Genomic DNA, 15,926 nt, shown 5'->3' with positions numbered 1-15,926 from the left:
CTGACCCAGTATGGGCATTCTTATGTTCCCTCAGAGGAAGAGGGAGGGGGAGGGGGAAAAAGGGAGGAAAGCAAACTCCAAAAAAATGCCCCAATTGACAGCACTTTAAGTCAAAATAGAAAAATTTGTTTCAGAATTTGTTCAAAAATTAAATTTTTAGTTTTTTTATTTTCCAATCAGAAAAATCAAAGTTCTGTCCTAGAAAGAAAAGAAAAAGTAAATTCAATCAGCTCTAATCATTACTCACCAAGCCTAAAATTCAAGACATGCAAAACAGAGTCCTATAACAAGGACACCTCTCTGGACACAGAAGAAAACCCCCTTTTCCCTCAGGAAGACCCTAGCAAAGGGAACCTCTATAAAAACACCAGGGTGCGCCCAGTAGACATCCTCCAAGCCCCATTGTGTATAAATGCACTAGATATACTGCCCGGTTGCCAATATTTTCTATTTCTCTCACTGCCTATCGATTCACCTTTATTTAAGGGTCACTGGTCAAAGCCACATGCTACCCACATAAAATCAATTTTTAATATATTAGTTTCCAGCTGATCAGACAATAAGTTCTCTTAGTTTCTAGCAACATATTGATAGATACTGCATAGCTTGCCAGAGGAAAGGGCAACATTTACTGTGGCCTTATGTTAATTAGCTGATGCCAAATAGAAAACAGAGTTATACAAAAAACGGCAGAGGGTGTTCTATACCCTGAGGGTTGTGTGGAAGAAGGAGCAAGGGCTGGGGACCGAGACATCTCACCAAACTCAGTCACCACTGGCCAGTTTTGAAGCTACTCCAAAAACACTTTCTACAGAAAGCCGTCCAGGCTTCCGGGATTCAGCCAAGCCCACACACAGTTGTACTTCCCCAAAAAGCACTTTAAGAATCTATATATCATATAAATTATTAATGCATCTAACCTAAGAGCTTGCTGACAGGTACCAGACAGATACACAACTCTGCATTTCTGTTGATGCCAGGTATTCCCAAGGAAATTGAGGAACTTTTCTAACTGGCTTGTTTGAGAGTGTTGTCAGCAGAAAGGTTCAGGTGGGTTTATATCCATCTCTCCTCTCCAGCACAGAGTTAAAATGTTGATTGCACAGAGTAGTTTTCCATCAGAAAGGTCAGTGTTGTCTGTGTTTGACATTTAGAATATTGATCATCCATTAAGGCAATGAAAAATTTACCATACAAAAAGAGAAAGGTCTGTACTAGTTTCTGATCAGGCAACAAACAGGCCACTTTAAAAACAAAAAAAGAGGTGCCATTTCTAGGAAGTGGAGTACTTCCTTCCATGTTCCCCCATTCCGACCCTGGAGGAGGAGGAGGGGATGAGGAAGAGGAGGAGATGTTCTTCACATCCTTTGCTGAAGTCACCCCCAGTATTCCTTACTTTATAAGTCCTGTATCAGGACCCTGAGGAGAGTCAGTCTTCCTGATTAGAGAAAACCCAGACCAGACTCCTCTGGGAGCCAGTCAGTGCAGTTTCTCAGTAGGCCGCACTCCCACTGTTGCCAACTTTCACGAGGTAAATAAGCACCCTGACTTTCACAATAAGCCAAAAATCAAGCTAATCTCATTTCAAAACGAGGCCAAAACAAGCCAATCCCTAAAAACCCCAACACGCTATGTGACTAGATCCCCCCGGCCTGCAGTCTGGGACTGTGGTGGGCCTGCTGTGCACCCCTGACTCTCTCCCGCCCTTGCCCCTGCTTGTCAGGAGCCAATCAAAAAAAAGAAGCAACAAGCAACAAGCCAAAAAAGCAACAAGCTACAAGCCAAAAAACTAGCCAACAAGCAACTCACAAGCCAATTAAGCCAAAAACAAGCCCAATTTCTGCGTTTGGGTTTTTTTTTTTTTTTTTTTTTTTTTTTGTGGGTTTGGCATGTCTGCACATTCCCCACTTAGTAGGCAAATGCTGCGGCCACAGCACTTCCAGCCACTAGTTTTCTAGGGACACAGGGCATGTCTACACAGCAAAGAAAACCCATGGCTGGCCCATGCCAGCCAACTCAGGATCACGGGGCTGTTTCAGTCCTGTGTAGACTTCCAGGCTTGGGCCTGGGCTCTAGAACTATGCAAGGTGGGAGGCTCCCAGAGCTCGGGCTCCAGCCTGAGACCAGATTTCTACACATCAATGAAACAACGCCGCAGCCCAAGTCATCTGGCATGGGCCAGCTACAGGGTTTTCTTTGCTGTGTAGACATACCCCAAAAGGCAAAGACTGAGAATCAAAACAGGTTTCCAGAAGCCATTTTCAGATTACAGACACTCTCTAGGACTAGATCACGTACTGCATAACAGGCCATGTTCTCACTGCTTTAAAAACAAAAGTGTGTGTTTTTATACCTCGTGGTAAGTAACATGTATGAGCATGCCTGAGATACAAACACAGAGCAGATCGGGCACTTTAGGTTTCTCGTGAGGTAAATTTGCCAAAGTCAACCCCTGGAGGAGGCATAAGCCTATTTATCTCACAGAAAAACTGAAGTGCCCAGTGTTCGCTGTGTTTTTATCTCAGGATAGCGTCCACGTGTTATTTATCCCAGAGGCGGAAAACGCACCTTAGCAGTGAAGCCAAGGCCGCAGTGAGTCAGGATTCACATTCCCATTTGGTTCTTAGGCACCTTTGAAAACATTGAGCACAGAGCACACACAGTCCTAGATTTATAACAGCTTCGAAGAGCTGTCACTTGTTGAGCGTACACCACGTAACATTTACTCTTAAACATTCCAGCCAAGGAAACTGTAAAGTACTTAACACTTATTGTGCTATTACAAATGTATATGGGCGCCGTTCCTAATTAGTCAATGCAAGGAGATAATGAAGACAACATGTATTTGCAGAAATGTTCCAGTAATGGTCTCTTTTCATTTCAAGGCTTAAGTTCATGTTGCTGTAATAAAAGCTTCCATTTCATGAGCCACACAGGTGGTATTGTCTGCAAACTAGAGCCAAATAAAAGGAAGGTTTCAGAGTAAAAAACCACGATATGCTATGCATCCGATGAAGTGAGCTGTAGCTCACGAAAGCTCATGCTCAAATAAACTGGTTAGTCTCTAAGGTGCCACAAGTACTCCTTTAAATAAAAGGAAGTCTCCCCCCATCATAAACATGGTGAAGTAAGGGAACAAGCATGCTTTACAGGAATCTCATCAAGTCACATCTACATTTGCTAGAGCCAGACAACCAAAATTAAGGGCCAAATTTGCACACTTAACTGAGATCGTAGTCGGGCCCTGTAGCGGGGTGGTCACCATGCTCCGGCCCTATAAAAGAGCTGCAGGGCCAGAAGGCAGGGGAGTCTCACTCTAGCCCTGGAGTGGGAAGGGCGAGCTGCCTGAGAGGAAGACACCAGAGGTAGAGCAGTGTTGGGGAAAAGGGCAAGAAGAGCTGGGAAGCTCCAGCCTGGCAACTCCCCAGGCTGATGCCTTGCTAAAGGCTTACACAGGTACTGGGGCTGCAGAGGTGCAGCCCGGGGACAGGCAGAGGCAGCTGGTCCAACCCCCTTGCCAGTGATGAGTGGCCATGACAGAATGCAGTCTGCCCCAGGGAAAGGGGGCTGGACGATGACTGGCAGTAGCCATTGAGGCAAGGTGGGTTTAGGGGGTTGGGGTTCCCCTGGGAGGGGAGACCCAGGGTAAGGGGGTATTGCTGGGGGCAGAACCCCGAGGTAAAGGGGCATCAGGGGGTCCGGGAGGGACATGGGGGCCCTAAGGCAGGTGAGACACCGGCCTGCAGAGGGTGCTCCAGGCTGGACAAGAGCTAATTCCCAAGATGACTAGCAGGAGGCACTGCAACGGTGAGTCTTCGACCTTGCTACAGGCCCGAATATTAACTCTTTACCATGATTATTTATGCTAGGATAATTAACTATCCTCCACTTCTGTTTTCCTCTTGCAGTACAGGATATAATTTAAACTTAAACAACCTATTGACAGGCATTTCTAGATTCACTATGATTGCAGTGTCTTCCTTTGGAGTCTTCAACCAGAAGGAGATTGTGATGGGTGTGCAAGTCTATCGGAGTGCTAATGAAATTACCTGTGTCTTGATGCTGCAAAATCTGTTAAAGTAACTGAATCCAAGGCAACCCAAATTTTCTCATTTCACTGTATTAGCTATTCAAGAGGATTTTCCAAATACCAAAATAATTGAGAACATTTAGTGTTGTGCATTTAATTAAAACATTGCGTGTGCGTGATGGAAAGTTTGGCACATGTGAGAGTCTGAAACAAGGTTCAGATGAAGTTTCTGAAAGATCTAGATCAGCTTCATTTCATACAGAACCTTTCACACAAACTATCCAACCCGGGTTTTACCAAGTTAGTAATTGCAGGAGAGAAAGAAATTAAGAGACAGGAGCAAAAGGAGTTTTTAGATGGGACTTGAAGGGAGGTGAAGAGCCAGTGAGGGAGGAAACCTTTAAAGATTTGAAAGAAAGGTTTGAAAAAAAAATCTGACCTGACAAGCCGTATGCTCTGCTCTAGTCCAGTGACATCAGAGCCGAGACAGTAACCTCCTTATGGATCACAAAGAGACATCTCATATGGAAACGACAGCATCACTACTGGCGACAGACCTTGTTCAAACCATGCTGCTCCCTACGCCATACCAAGTCATTCAAGTCTGCAAAAGGCAAGATTCCGTGTATAACCTTGCCTCACTGCTATGCTATAAATATCCCTCACTGCAAAGGATAACTGATTAACAGAGGAAGAATAGGGATCATGGGCAGAAATAGCAGATAGAGTTTTCTTGAGAGAGAGAGAGAGAGAGAGAAATTTGCAGTGTGCCCTGGCCAGTTGAGATAATGGTGGAAACATCCTGATATACAAGAGGCTCTAGTTATTGCTAAATTGCTCCCAGTCGGCATGAGACACCTCGGACTCCATACCATACGGCTGTGAAGCACAAGCGGTTGACCATTCACTAGAATGTCCACCTGTCCTGGTCAGCTGTCTCTCCCCCCGTGGCTACAGATCTAGCAGCACAACTTAAATTGGCCCCAACCAACACGGTTTTAGTCACTCATTAAATCCTGCTAAACACTGCAAAGACACTAGGTTAGAATCCAGCAAGGATCGCCTGCTGCTCTCTCAACAATTCAAAGAGTAACCTCTGTGGAAGTATGAAGGTTCTGAATCTGTATGTACTTTCAATTGGACAGTGAGGTGAACATGGAAACCCAAGCTTTGTTGTAGCAGAGAGTCAGGTAAAACATCTTCTCTTGTTCCACAGCTTCCCAGGTGCAATTACATTCTAGCTGGAATGCAAACAGGGCAGCCCTTGCTCATGGGTGCGGAGATAGAACTCTAGAAGACAGAGCTGAGCATTGTGGAAGTGAAACTTTCTGTTTTTAAAAGGCAGCCACGTCTACTCAGTAGAAGTCACACTAAGCACCTATGTGCAGTTTTAGTGATAAGTAGAACATTACTTCTGTTCTGTGTTCATGAAAGATATGTTCTGTTCAGGAACAGTCATGTGACTCATACTTTAGAAGAGAATTTATTGTAGGAGTTATGGTGTTAGAAAGCTATCCCTTTCCCCAAAGGAAAACATCAAAGTATGGCTGTTAATTTTATAAGTCATCAACTGCTTATTTTTCCATACGTAGTAGGCTAGAACCAACCAGGAAACCTGACTTTAATCTGTTCAGAAGTCTAATGGTCTGATGCGTCACAATCCAACTTTGAAAATTCCTTTTGCTCACATTAAAGTATTTGGACCTAATGAAGATAGTTCAAAAAGATTTAATATGTAGGCACATCTGATTCCTCAGCTTCATTACAATTTAGCGGCAAAGAACATCACTTTTTTGTAATTTACACATTTAAGTTAAACACCATCAAGCCATGGAAAATTTCAGAAAACCTACTTGCACAATTTCATTTCAATTCATAGCGCTGTGAAGAGATAGGATATATAGAGCTGGGAGAACTTTTTGGCCCACGCTTTGTGTGGTGGAAAATACCAATTCAGTGACAGTAAAACATTGTGAATTTGTTTCAGTTTTGTTGAATTGTTCATTTAGAAAAATAACCAAAAACTGATGTTTTTGTTTTGACACTTACTAACAAAATGTTACAAATTTTTGGTTCAAAACGACTTTTGAGATTTCCTTTCTGAATTAAAAAAAAAAATCAAAATGTTAAAAAATGCTCAAAATCTAAATGAAACATTTTGTTCAACCCAGAGTGTTTTAACTGTGATTCACCAGAAATTTAAAAAAAAATTAATTAATTTCCAGTCAGACCTGAAAATTTTTTTTTAAACTTTTCAAAGTTGCCAATGATCTGAAAAATCAGCTAGTTATTCACTCAGCTCCGTTGATATAGTCAGGGCACCTATCTACATATCCTGCCTTAACTTGGCATTTTCGAGACTTTCTGCTTTTAAGGTCAGACCTTCACTCTAATTTTAGTAATTTCTCTTTTGTTAAAAGGGAATAGTAAACTGGCCTGGTCAGTTAAGCAGTTATCGTCACTAATCTCAGTTAAAGTTTCTAGATATCTACTCATCTATTTTTATGATAAAAAGGCGAGTTAAAGATCAGAACCACTTTACGCTAACTTTAAAGACACTAGAGTCCATTAGCTAGCAATCAGGCAGTTATAAATTATAGCCTAGATACTGTATCAGGGGATTGTTGTGACATAATCATGTTGCGACCTTGGGTAACATAAGAGCTACCGTACTGGGTCAGAATCATCGGTCCATCTAACCCAGTATCCTGTCTCCAACAGTTTCAGGGACAGTGTACAGACAGGGCAATTTTGGAGAGATCCACCCCATCTTCCACTCCCGGCTTCTGGCAGTCAGAGGTTTAGAGTCACATCACTAACCACCTGAGCTAATAGCCATTAATGGACCTGTCCGCCATGAACTTATCTAATTCTTTTTCCAACCCAGTTATACTTTTGGCCATCACAACATCCCATGGCAATGAGTTCCACAGGTTAGTTGTGTGTTGTGTGAAAAACTTTCATCTTGTATTAAACCTTCTGCTTTAATTTCATTGGGTGATCCCTGTTTTTTGCCTTGTGTGAAAGGTTAAATAACACTTTTCTAGTCACTTTTTTCCATGCCATTCATGATTTTATAGACCTCTATCATATCCCCTGGTTTAGTCATCCCTTTTTTCTAAGTTGAACAGCCCTAACCCTTTTAGTCTCTTCTCATATGTAAGCCATTCCAAACCCTTGATAATCTTTGTTGCCCTTCTCAAACCTTTTCCAGTTCCACCATACCCTTTTTGAGATGGGGCAACCAGAAATGGACACAGTATTCACAGTGTGGGGACACGATGGATTTATATTCTTCCCTGGGTATCTGGCTGGTGAATCTTGCCCATATGCTCAGGGTTTAGTTGATTGCCATATTTGGGGTCGGGAAGGAATTTTCCTCCAGGGCAGATTGGAAGAGGCCCTGGAGATTTTTCGGCTTCCTCTGTAGCATGGGGCACGGGTCACTTGCTGGAGGATTCTCTGCTCCTTGAAGTCTTTAAACCACGATTTGAGGACTTCAATAGCTCAGACATAGGTGAGAGGTTTTTCGCAGGAGTGGGTGGGTGAGATTCTGTGGCCTGCGTTGTGCAGGAGGTCGGACTAGATGATCATAATGGTCCCTTCTGACCTTAATATCTGTGAATCTATATAGGGGCATTATGATATTTTCTGTCAAGTCCCATTTTCAATAGAGACGTAAGCTCCTAAAGGCCAGATTTTCAAAGATATTTAGGTCCCTAAAGGTGTAGACAGGCACTTCGAAAACCCCATGTAGCACCTAAGTAGTTTAGGCACTTTAACGCCCATTGATTTCAATGGGAGTTAAGAACCTTTGAAAATCCCACTAGATGCTTATTTTGCATCTTTAGGCCTCTTAGTACTTTTAAAGGGGGCAACCTTTTAAAGTCTGGCCCATAGGAGCCTAAGTGTCAGTGAAACTCAGTGGGACTTGGGAATGTTTAAGTCTTCTTTGAAAATAGCATTTAGGTGTTTTTGAAAAAGTTGACTCACCTTTACAAGGATACAGCGATTCCATTATATGGCTACGGCATGGTTTGTTGATCTTACCTACGCAGATGGGGCCCACAGTATAACAGGGTATGCTTCGGGCACATACAGAACAATCACCACTTATGTATCAGGGATTTGCTTGTCTAAATCATGTCCATGAAATTAGGGGCAGATCTGTCTGAGACCTTGAGCCATGACCTTTTAAAAAGGAGACAGACACAGACAATCCTCATTCTACCCCCACCCCAAAATATGCCCACCAATCTGCCCATCCACCCCTCAGGCAGAGTCAGGGGAGAAGCGATGGCTCAAGTCACATAGGTACAAGGATAGTCATGGGACCTGGGTTCTTAGCTGTGCGTCAGGTAGTTTGTTATTCGAGACATTGCACCAAGTTTGATCACCAGGTTCTCTTTCTACTTTGTTTTTAATTCTGATTCAAGAAAACATCACAATAAAGGAAGGTTGTGCAGCCACAGAATTGTAATGAAGAGAGGTAGGAAATAGCTAAGAAATCTAAAAGGGACACAGTATGTTTCATTCCTATTCATTTATAAAGGCAGATGGCTTTCCCTCTCTCCTGTGTCTCAGATCTCAGCTCAGACATTCTGCAAGTGTGCAGATCTCTCATTGACTCAACACAAAGGCTGTACAGAGAGGGAAAGCAACATACTTAAATTAAAATTCACCGTGTGGATCTGAGAGAATTTTGCCCTTTTTCCAGGCTGAGTCTATTGCTTGCACTCACTGATTGTTACCACACTAAAACACTAGATAAAAACTGTGGCTTTTGGTTTAAGCAACAGGAAATAAGCATATTTGCAGCCCAAGGAGTTACACATACAGATGTCGATTGTAAGTTTAACTGGCGTATTGGATGCAGAAAGTTCATGGCCTGGAGTTAAGGAATAGCCTAAGAATCATCAGAAAGGGAATGAAAAAAATCCTCTATAATCCACTCTGGCCAGTGGCATGTATGTTTTGGCCAAATTATTTCCGAGTAGCGCACTACACAGCCTTAAGAGTCTGTTCCAGAGAGTTGCTGAGCACCAGCAAATGCCACTGGTGCCCAGGGGAGCTCCTGACGCTCAGAACCGCTAAGGATCAGGCCTTAACTGTACCCCTTTGTCAACGTTATTCACAGGGAAGTTTTACATTAGATGAATCACTCCTATCAACAGGGGACTCAAGCAAAAGCTTGCAAGCTATTAAAGAACAGTTGAAGTTGGATCAGCCTGCCCAAGAGCTATCACTCTAATCCCACTGCCTGATTATATTCAGACTGACAGCTTTAAAATGACTACTTTCTGTTGTAATTACACATTACCACCTACCCTCCCTTCTTTAAAGAACAAAGTAGTTCTAACAAATAACTTTCATACTTTAAACCATTAGCAAATGGAACCACTTATGTACAGTACGTATTATCTAACTCATATGCATCTAATTAAGCTGCATATTGATCTGTCCATAAAGTAACCGGACTCATAGCAGTAAGTAATGAAACACTTATGCATGTTCTCAACTTTAAAAGTGTACATGCAAGGCTTGTGCTCTCATTACAATTGACCTGTTCCTTTAGTATTTTTGCGAAGATTTGTAGCTCTCCTTTATAATTTTAATATAGTCCCCCTGCCAGCAACACTTTGGTCTTGCAAAGCTTCCAACCCCAGGTGGTGAGGTTACATGACATTGGTTTAAAGTGGTAAGTAGGATGGACAAACAGATGAGGTACTTTGGAAGGGTCAGAGGACTGCTTGTTAAGCTCCCCATCCCCGCCGCAAATCAATCCATTAAGTCTAAGAATGCAGCGAAGGTGGTGCTCTCCACTGCTGGATTTTAGTACGATAGGCATTCACCAGAAACAAAAAGGGCAGCCTTTAAAAACAGTCATAATCAAGCATCACTTTTAACAAATGTGAAGTTGCTGCCCATTCAGTTCTGGATTCAAACATTCAAAACCTGAAGGATCCTAATTATAGGATTCTTTTGCAGGATGAGAATCACTGCGCCAGAGTCTGTGAAGAGCTCTATCTATATCAAACACTTTGTGGCCCTTTGGATAAACGGCAATAAGTGGTTAAAAAAGTTGGTTTGCATAAATTAAACATGTTGATTTTCATGGCTTACTGAGCACATTTCCAGTCATGTGACTGAAGTGCTTTTGTCTTTGATGAATAGCTCAAGGCAGAATGCAAACTGCAAAGAAAACAAATCCATTATCAGGTCATTGCCCGCTTACAAAAATTATAGCTGTGTTTATTACACTTACCGCTCTCATCAATACTGATAATAAAGAGTTATATACCTGGTATGGACAGTCCTTGAGAGATTGGGGTGGGGGTGGGGAGAGGGACTAATGGCCATTAAGATATATGTATCTTTAGTTACATATTTGCCTCTTCAAAAACCCGCTAGGATTTATGATTCAGACAAAACAGCATGCCTCATTACAAAATAATCTGTCTATAATGGGAAGTCAAGGTTTCCATTAAAATTATACACAGCTGTAAAAAAAAAAGAACAGTTCAGATTAATCAATAGTTTATCATTCCTGGTAACATCTACAATCACAGAGAAAGTATTGATCAAATGGAAGACTTGAAGAGCGTAAGAACCATGGATTTTAAGGTACTGGCTCAATGGAGTCCAGCTGTGGGGGGAACATTCCACTTTCAGACCCCAATTGCTCATGGAAATGCTGAAAACCAGAACACCCTTTCAGGCCGGATTTGATTAAGTCACTGTCTTTGGATCTGGGCTGCTTAGATTCCAACAGATCTTTCCATCTGAAGATTTTGAGATTAATTAAAACTGAAACCTGTGTGGACAGATGGCAGAAGAGAGGGCTAGATTACCCCCTTACACTGAATGACCCACAGCAGGGGGCTCTGGGAGAGGAAGTCTGACGATCCTGATGGTCGTCCAGTTAGGGCTTGACCCACCCCATAGAAGAAGATACAGGGGCTAACACTCCAACTAGGGAAGCAATGGGAGGTCAGGGCCATCCAGGCTCTGAATTCCAGCAGAACCCCCTCAGATTCAGTGCCCCAATGCCAGAGACTCCCCCTGGTGATACCTGTCCGTGGGGTGGGGGTCATTCATGGAAGAGGTAACAGGCCTCTGGGAATTCTGCCCAGGACTGGAGGAGGGACAATCTACACCCACATCCCTCCCCAGCATGGTCCTGCAGCAATAGGGCAGGAGGAGATGCATGAAAGGAGTGTTCCTCCAAGCACAGATCTAGGGAGCAGGATCAGACAAAAAGAAGACAGTGATTTGCCTAAAGTCCCTTAGGAAATCTATTTAAAAGAGAACCCAAATCTTTTCACTCCCCATTCTTTAGTCACAAGATCGTCTTTCCTCCCGCTATACAGTTTTTATTTAGTAGCAACTCAGATCCAAACCTTGAGCACAAAAACAAACAAACAAACAAAAAACCCCTTACAGAGATTGCAATAGGACCAAGAAGAGGAAAAAAATATTTGAATTCCCAGACCGCTCTAGAAAACAGAAGTGGTGACCATAACTAAAATCTGTGGTAGGCAAGTACACTCCTGCTTCTGACAATAGTACTAGACAATATTTAGCTGGTTGTAGCATGTGAGTAATGAATTGGCTTTAATGGAGACATTTCGTATTATCCCAAGCATCCTCCACAATGGCAATTCTCTTAAACGGAACGGAGAGAAGGGAGCAAGTCAGAGGTGCAGGAGGAAGATCAGGGCAGCAGGAAGGACTGAAGTTTTAATGCCCTAATTGTCAGAATGCAAGACATGATAATGTAATGGTGTGGCACATTGCGAGACCTTTGCTCTTTACATAAGAAAACAATATGCAGAAACTTCCCAGGCACACTAGGGTCACGCATAACCTTGTGTACTAAATATGCACAAACATGTCAGGTCTAGCAACACATACACACACACCGCTGCTCTGATTGGTTTCTTGTGGCTTCCAAAAAACAGAACACAGTGAGCACCACTAGAAGGCTCACAAACTATTTAAAAGACTACTCCCCTATTCTGATACACTACAATTTAGTCAGAATTGAAGTTTCCATATTTTAAGAGTTGGCTTTACTCTCTCCTGCTGAAGTCTTGTTTCCATGTCAATGGCCGGTTTTCCTTCCTCAACACTAGGGGAAATCTACTCTTCTGCAGGAAGTCATATAGATTCATTAGGTGAGAAAGTGCTATTTTATATACAGTCATCATTTGTACATTGCTCACTGTATAAATTTAGAAGTAGACAAGTTACCTTTTTCTCCAAGTGGATTTTTTGCAAGAGGAGACTGTCTGGAGCGCATTTTGGAGGGAATGACTAAGACTCTGGCATGCTCATTTTCATATCACAAAGTCAGACACATCTGAAAGAAAGTTTTAAGTCGGACAATTTTTTGGATTCCTATGAGTTGGATAAGAAGAGAGGCTTTGTGCTAAATTTTTAGTGCCCTCATAATCGTATATTATATATAAAATCTCAAGAGATTTTTTTCATAAAAAAATGATCCCAAGGAAGACCACACCCCAAAAAGAAGTCATTGCATCCAGCCAAGCTGAAAAGCTTGAGATCAGACAAAATTCCTTGGCTTTTTAACATGGAACCAGCGTTTATTGACCTCGTACCACTGGCCTAGTGGCACACCAAGCGCCTCGTTATTTTAGTTTAGTTTAGAGAGGTTGTGAAATGAAGAGGCAAATCGAAACACCCACAAACTCTGAGGAAGCCAGGGCTAATCTGTTTTGCAGATGGCACTCTGTATTCCCTGGCTACTGTCTGTGGAAGATTGTAAATGTTCACTTCCGTTCACAAGAGCAGAAGCTATAAGATTTTGTAGTTACAAACACAGCATTGCCAGTGTTTGGGACTTTATCCCCACTCACAATATTGGATATTTCACTTGGAGCCCCAGCCTCTTACGCCAGTTATATGAACATCTCAGTGGTCATTTAAAAGAAAAGGTAAGTTTCTAGCCTTCATGGTTGTGGGGAAAAGCTTGAAAACATGACCCAACTGTACTCTGAAGGCTCAACAACCAGAAGGCAAATGTCAAAAACCTATCTTTGTTATTAAAAAACCTCCTGGTTTTCAAGCTAACCTCATGACTTTTGGGGAGCCTGACTCATGATGTCGTAACATGGGGAGTTAGCCATATGGTAAACATATTTTATGACGTTTGAAACTTGATAGAAAACTAAGATAGAGAAGAATAAACAGTCAAAATCCAAGAATGTTCTCAGACTTGTGATGGCAGGGGCAATCACGAAGTTGCATGCAGCAGCTCCATTCCCTACGCTCCTTAAGTCTCGCAGTACACCACACAAGTACCTTCAGCATGTTTTGCTTTCTGCAATTAACTTCACCAGTGAAGTGGTGAAGACCAACTTTAGTTGCTTAAAAAAGGGAAGTTTGAAAGACCATGAGACAAAGAACTAGAGTATCCAGCATGGGAATTGACAGAGATTTGGATGAGTGTATGGAGAAAAATAAATCTCATGAGAAAGAAGCCAAGTATCACAGGAGTAGCCTTGTTAGTCTGTATCCGCAAAAACAATAAGGAGTCCGGTGGCACCTTAAAGACTAACAGATTTATTTGAGCATGAGCTTTTGTGGGTAAAAAACCCACTTCTTAATGGTTTTTTACCCACGAAAGCTTATGCCCAAATAAATCTGTTAGTCTTTAAGGTGCCACCAGACACCTTGTTGTTTTTAGGGGAAAGGAGGGTATTTTCCTGTTCTTCCCAGGGGTTTAATCCCCATTTAAAGCTGGCGTGGGATAAGAAATCAAGTCATGTTTCATATAAAAGCTGATTTTATTCAACGGAATCTAAGCCCTGGCTGAGACAATGGCTTTGTACACCATACAGAGCACAGAACAGCAGCCTGCCAAAAGCCACTGGAGCACAATCTTTGTCACAGGCAGGCTAAACAAAACCCTTCCCCTCCTGCTTGTATCAGACCAGCTTCAAACCTAAAGCAAGTCAGTAGTCTTGTCCACATGCCAAGTGGGCATGGACCTTGTCAGCTTCACTGCTTGCCATGGACTGGAACTGCATTCAAAACAAATCATGAAAAGCCACTTCTGGCTGACTTTGTTCTAGGTTTATATTATAAGCTGATCAAAAAAGCTTTGGGGAGGCAAAAATTTAACTTGGCTTGACACAACCAGCCGACCGTTCCAGATGGATTATTTCACAACCATCATGTCAGCACCAGAGCAGTATGGAGAGGCTGCTGCTGGAGAAAGCTTGTGCAAACCAAGTTGCTTATCTGCATAAAATTCAGTATTCAGAGCAGCAATTTAATGCAGCCAAGAAGCTAAGTAAGTGCTGGAGAAAGGTCAGGCATGGAACCCAGAAGAAAACCACCGCAGGGGCAGATGAGGCTTTGCCTATATAGACATAATAAGTAGGATGCTATTCAAGAGGCTTATGTCAAATAAGCAGCAGAAAGTAACTTGGCATGATTCCATTGCAGTCAATACAACTATGACAGTTCACATCCATTGCTGATCTGCCCCGGGGAACTAGAGATATAAGGGAAGGGAAGACCTCTTTAGTAAAGATGACAATTGCCATTTTCACCAGCTGTGGATGTTCCCAGACTTGAGCGAGGCATTGACAACAGGCATAGCCCAGTGCCTGACAGTGACATGGTCTCCCTGAGGAGATGAGCTGGCCTTTGATGAGGACATTTGTGGGACAGCCACTTGCATAACAAAACGTTCAAGCCCATGTAATTAGCAAGGCTGCCACTTTTCAACCTACTAATTTGAGAGGGCTGGCTCTAAGGGAACAGGGCTCTGGGCTTCTGTTGGTTCCTGACAATTGCACAATCATTTAAATACAATTTTGGGGTCTAACATGGTCATTCTCAAGAAATTAAGAGATGCAGATACTGCATTGCATCAGATACTGCTTTATTCTGAAGTCAGACCTGAGACCTGTCTGTAAAGGACGGCATGGCAGATCTCTTCTTGGCATTTAAAAATGTAATAGGTGGCAGGGCTTGAGAAGCTTACCGAACATCTATTATACCCCCTGCCATTTAGAGGAACAAAACAGATGGGCACTGTAATTAACTGTAACATCAGATATCTTTGCATCTTTAAAAGTACAGTTTACTGTGATTCACCCAGGTGACTAACCTAGGGTTGCCACCCATCCGTTTTTCACCCGGATAGTCCAGCTTTCAGCTTGTGTGTCCGGGTGCCATTTGACAGGCCCTGGTGTGCATTTTTTTTATCTGGGGGAGAAGAGATGGAGCAGGGCTGGGATCTTGGGGGGGAAAAGAGGGTCCAGTTACCAGCCATTAAAAGAGGGTCCAGTTACCAGCCATTACCTAGACCTATAGGTTCCAATGGAATGACTTGCATACTTGAAGTTATGCCCATGCTTCAATGCCTTGCTGAAAAGATGGCATGTGTCTCTTGTTATAACTTCCAACCTTCACTTCTCTTTCTTTCATCAGAGGAGCGCACATCTGCTCCTTCCCCACCTTTGCCCTGTTGTACTCTTCTTTCCCCACACTACGTGCTCTCTCTGCCCCCCCATCCCAAAATCTCTCTTTTTCCGATTTACATTTTTACAAGCAAGCGCCATGTATAAAGGAGTTGGGGAGAACGGGGGGGAGAGAGATAGTGTATCAGACAGGTTTACACAGAGCACTTAGATATTTATGGTTCGTTATTATCCAGGGGATGACATGTTGCGACGCCAGTGCCATGATACATAAGTCAGAGCAGAGGCTCTGAGACTCAGAGCAGCCCTCACCATGAGAGAAGTCTAGCAGAGTGATAGGAAAATGACAGGTCGTTACGCGCTCTCCCGGGACTCTCAGCACACATTCATGCCCAGACGACCCCCAGTGTAAACACCAACAAGGGCTCAATCCAAGACAT

At 42.8% G+C, this 15,926-nt stretch overlaps 1 protein-coding gene across 1 annotated transcript in view; it reads right to left on the bottom strand.

Annotated features, from left to right (window-relative positions):
• CORO2B (coronin 2B) overlaps positions 1 to 15,926 on the bottom strand; it is a 137,210-nt gene that overhangs the window by 89,324 nt on the left and 31,960 nt on the right. The gene's annotated exons all lie outside the window — the stretch shown is intronic.

The sequence above is a fragment of the Chelonia mydas genome, chromosome 10 (genome assembly GCF_015237465.2).
Source record: "Chelonia mydas isolate rCheMyd1 chromosome 10, rCheMyd1.pri.v2, whole genome shotgun sequence".
NCBI lineage: Eukaryota > Metazoa > Chordata > Testudines > Cheloniidae > Chelonia > Chelonia mydas.
Note: the sequence above shows the minus strand (reverse complement) of the source record. Positions and strands in the feature narration are given on the sequence as shown.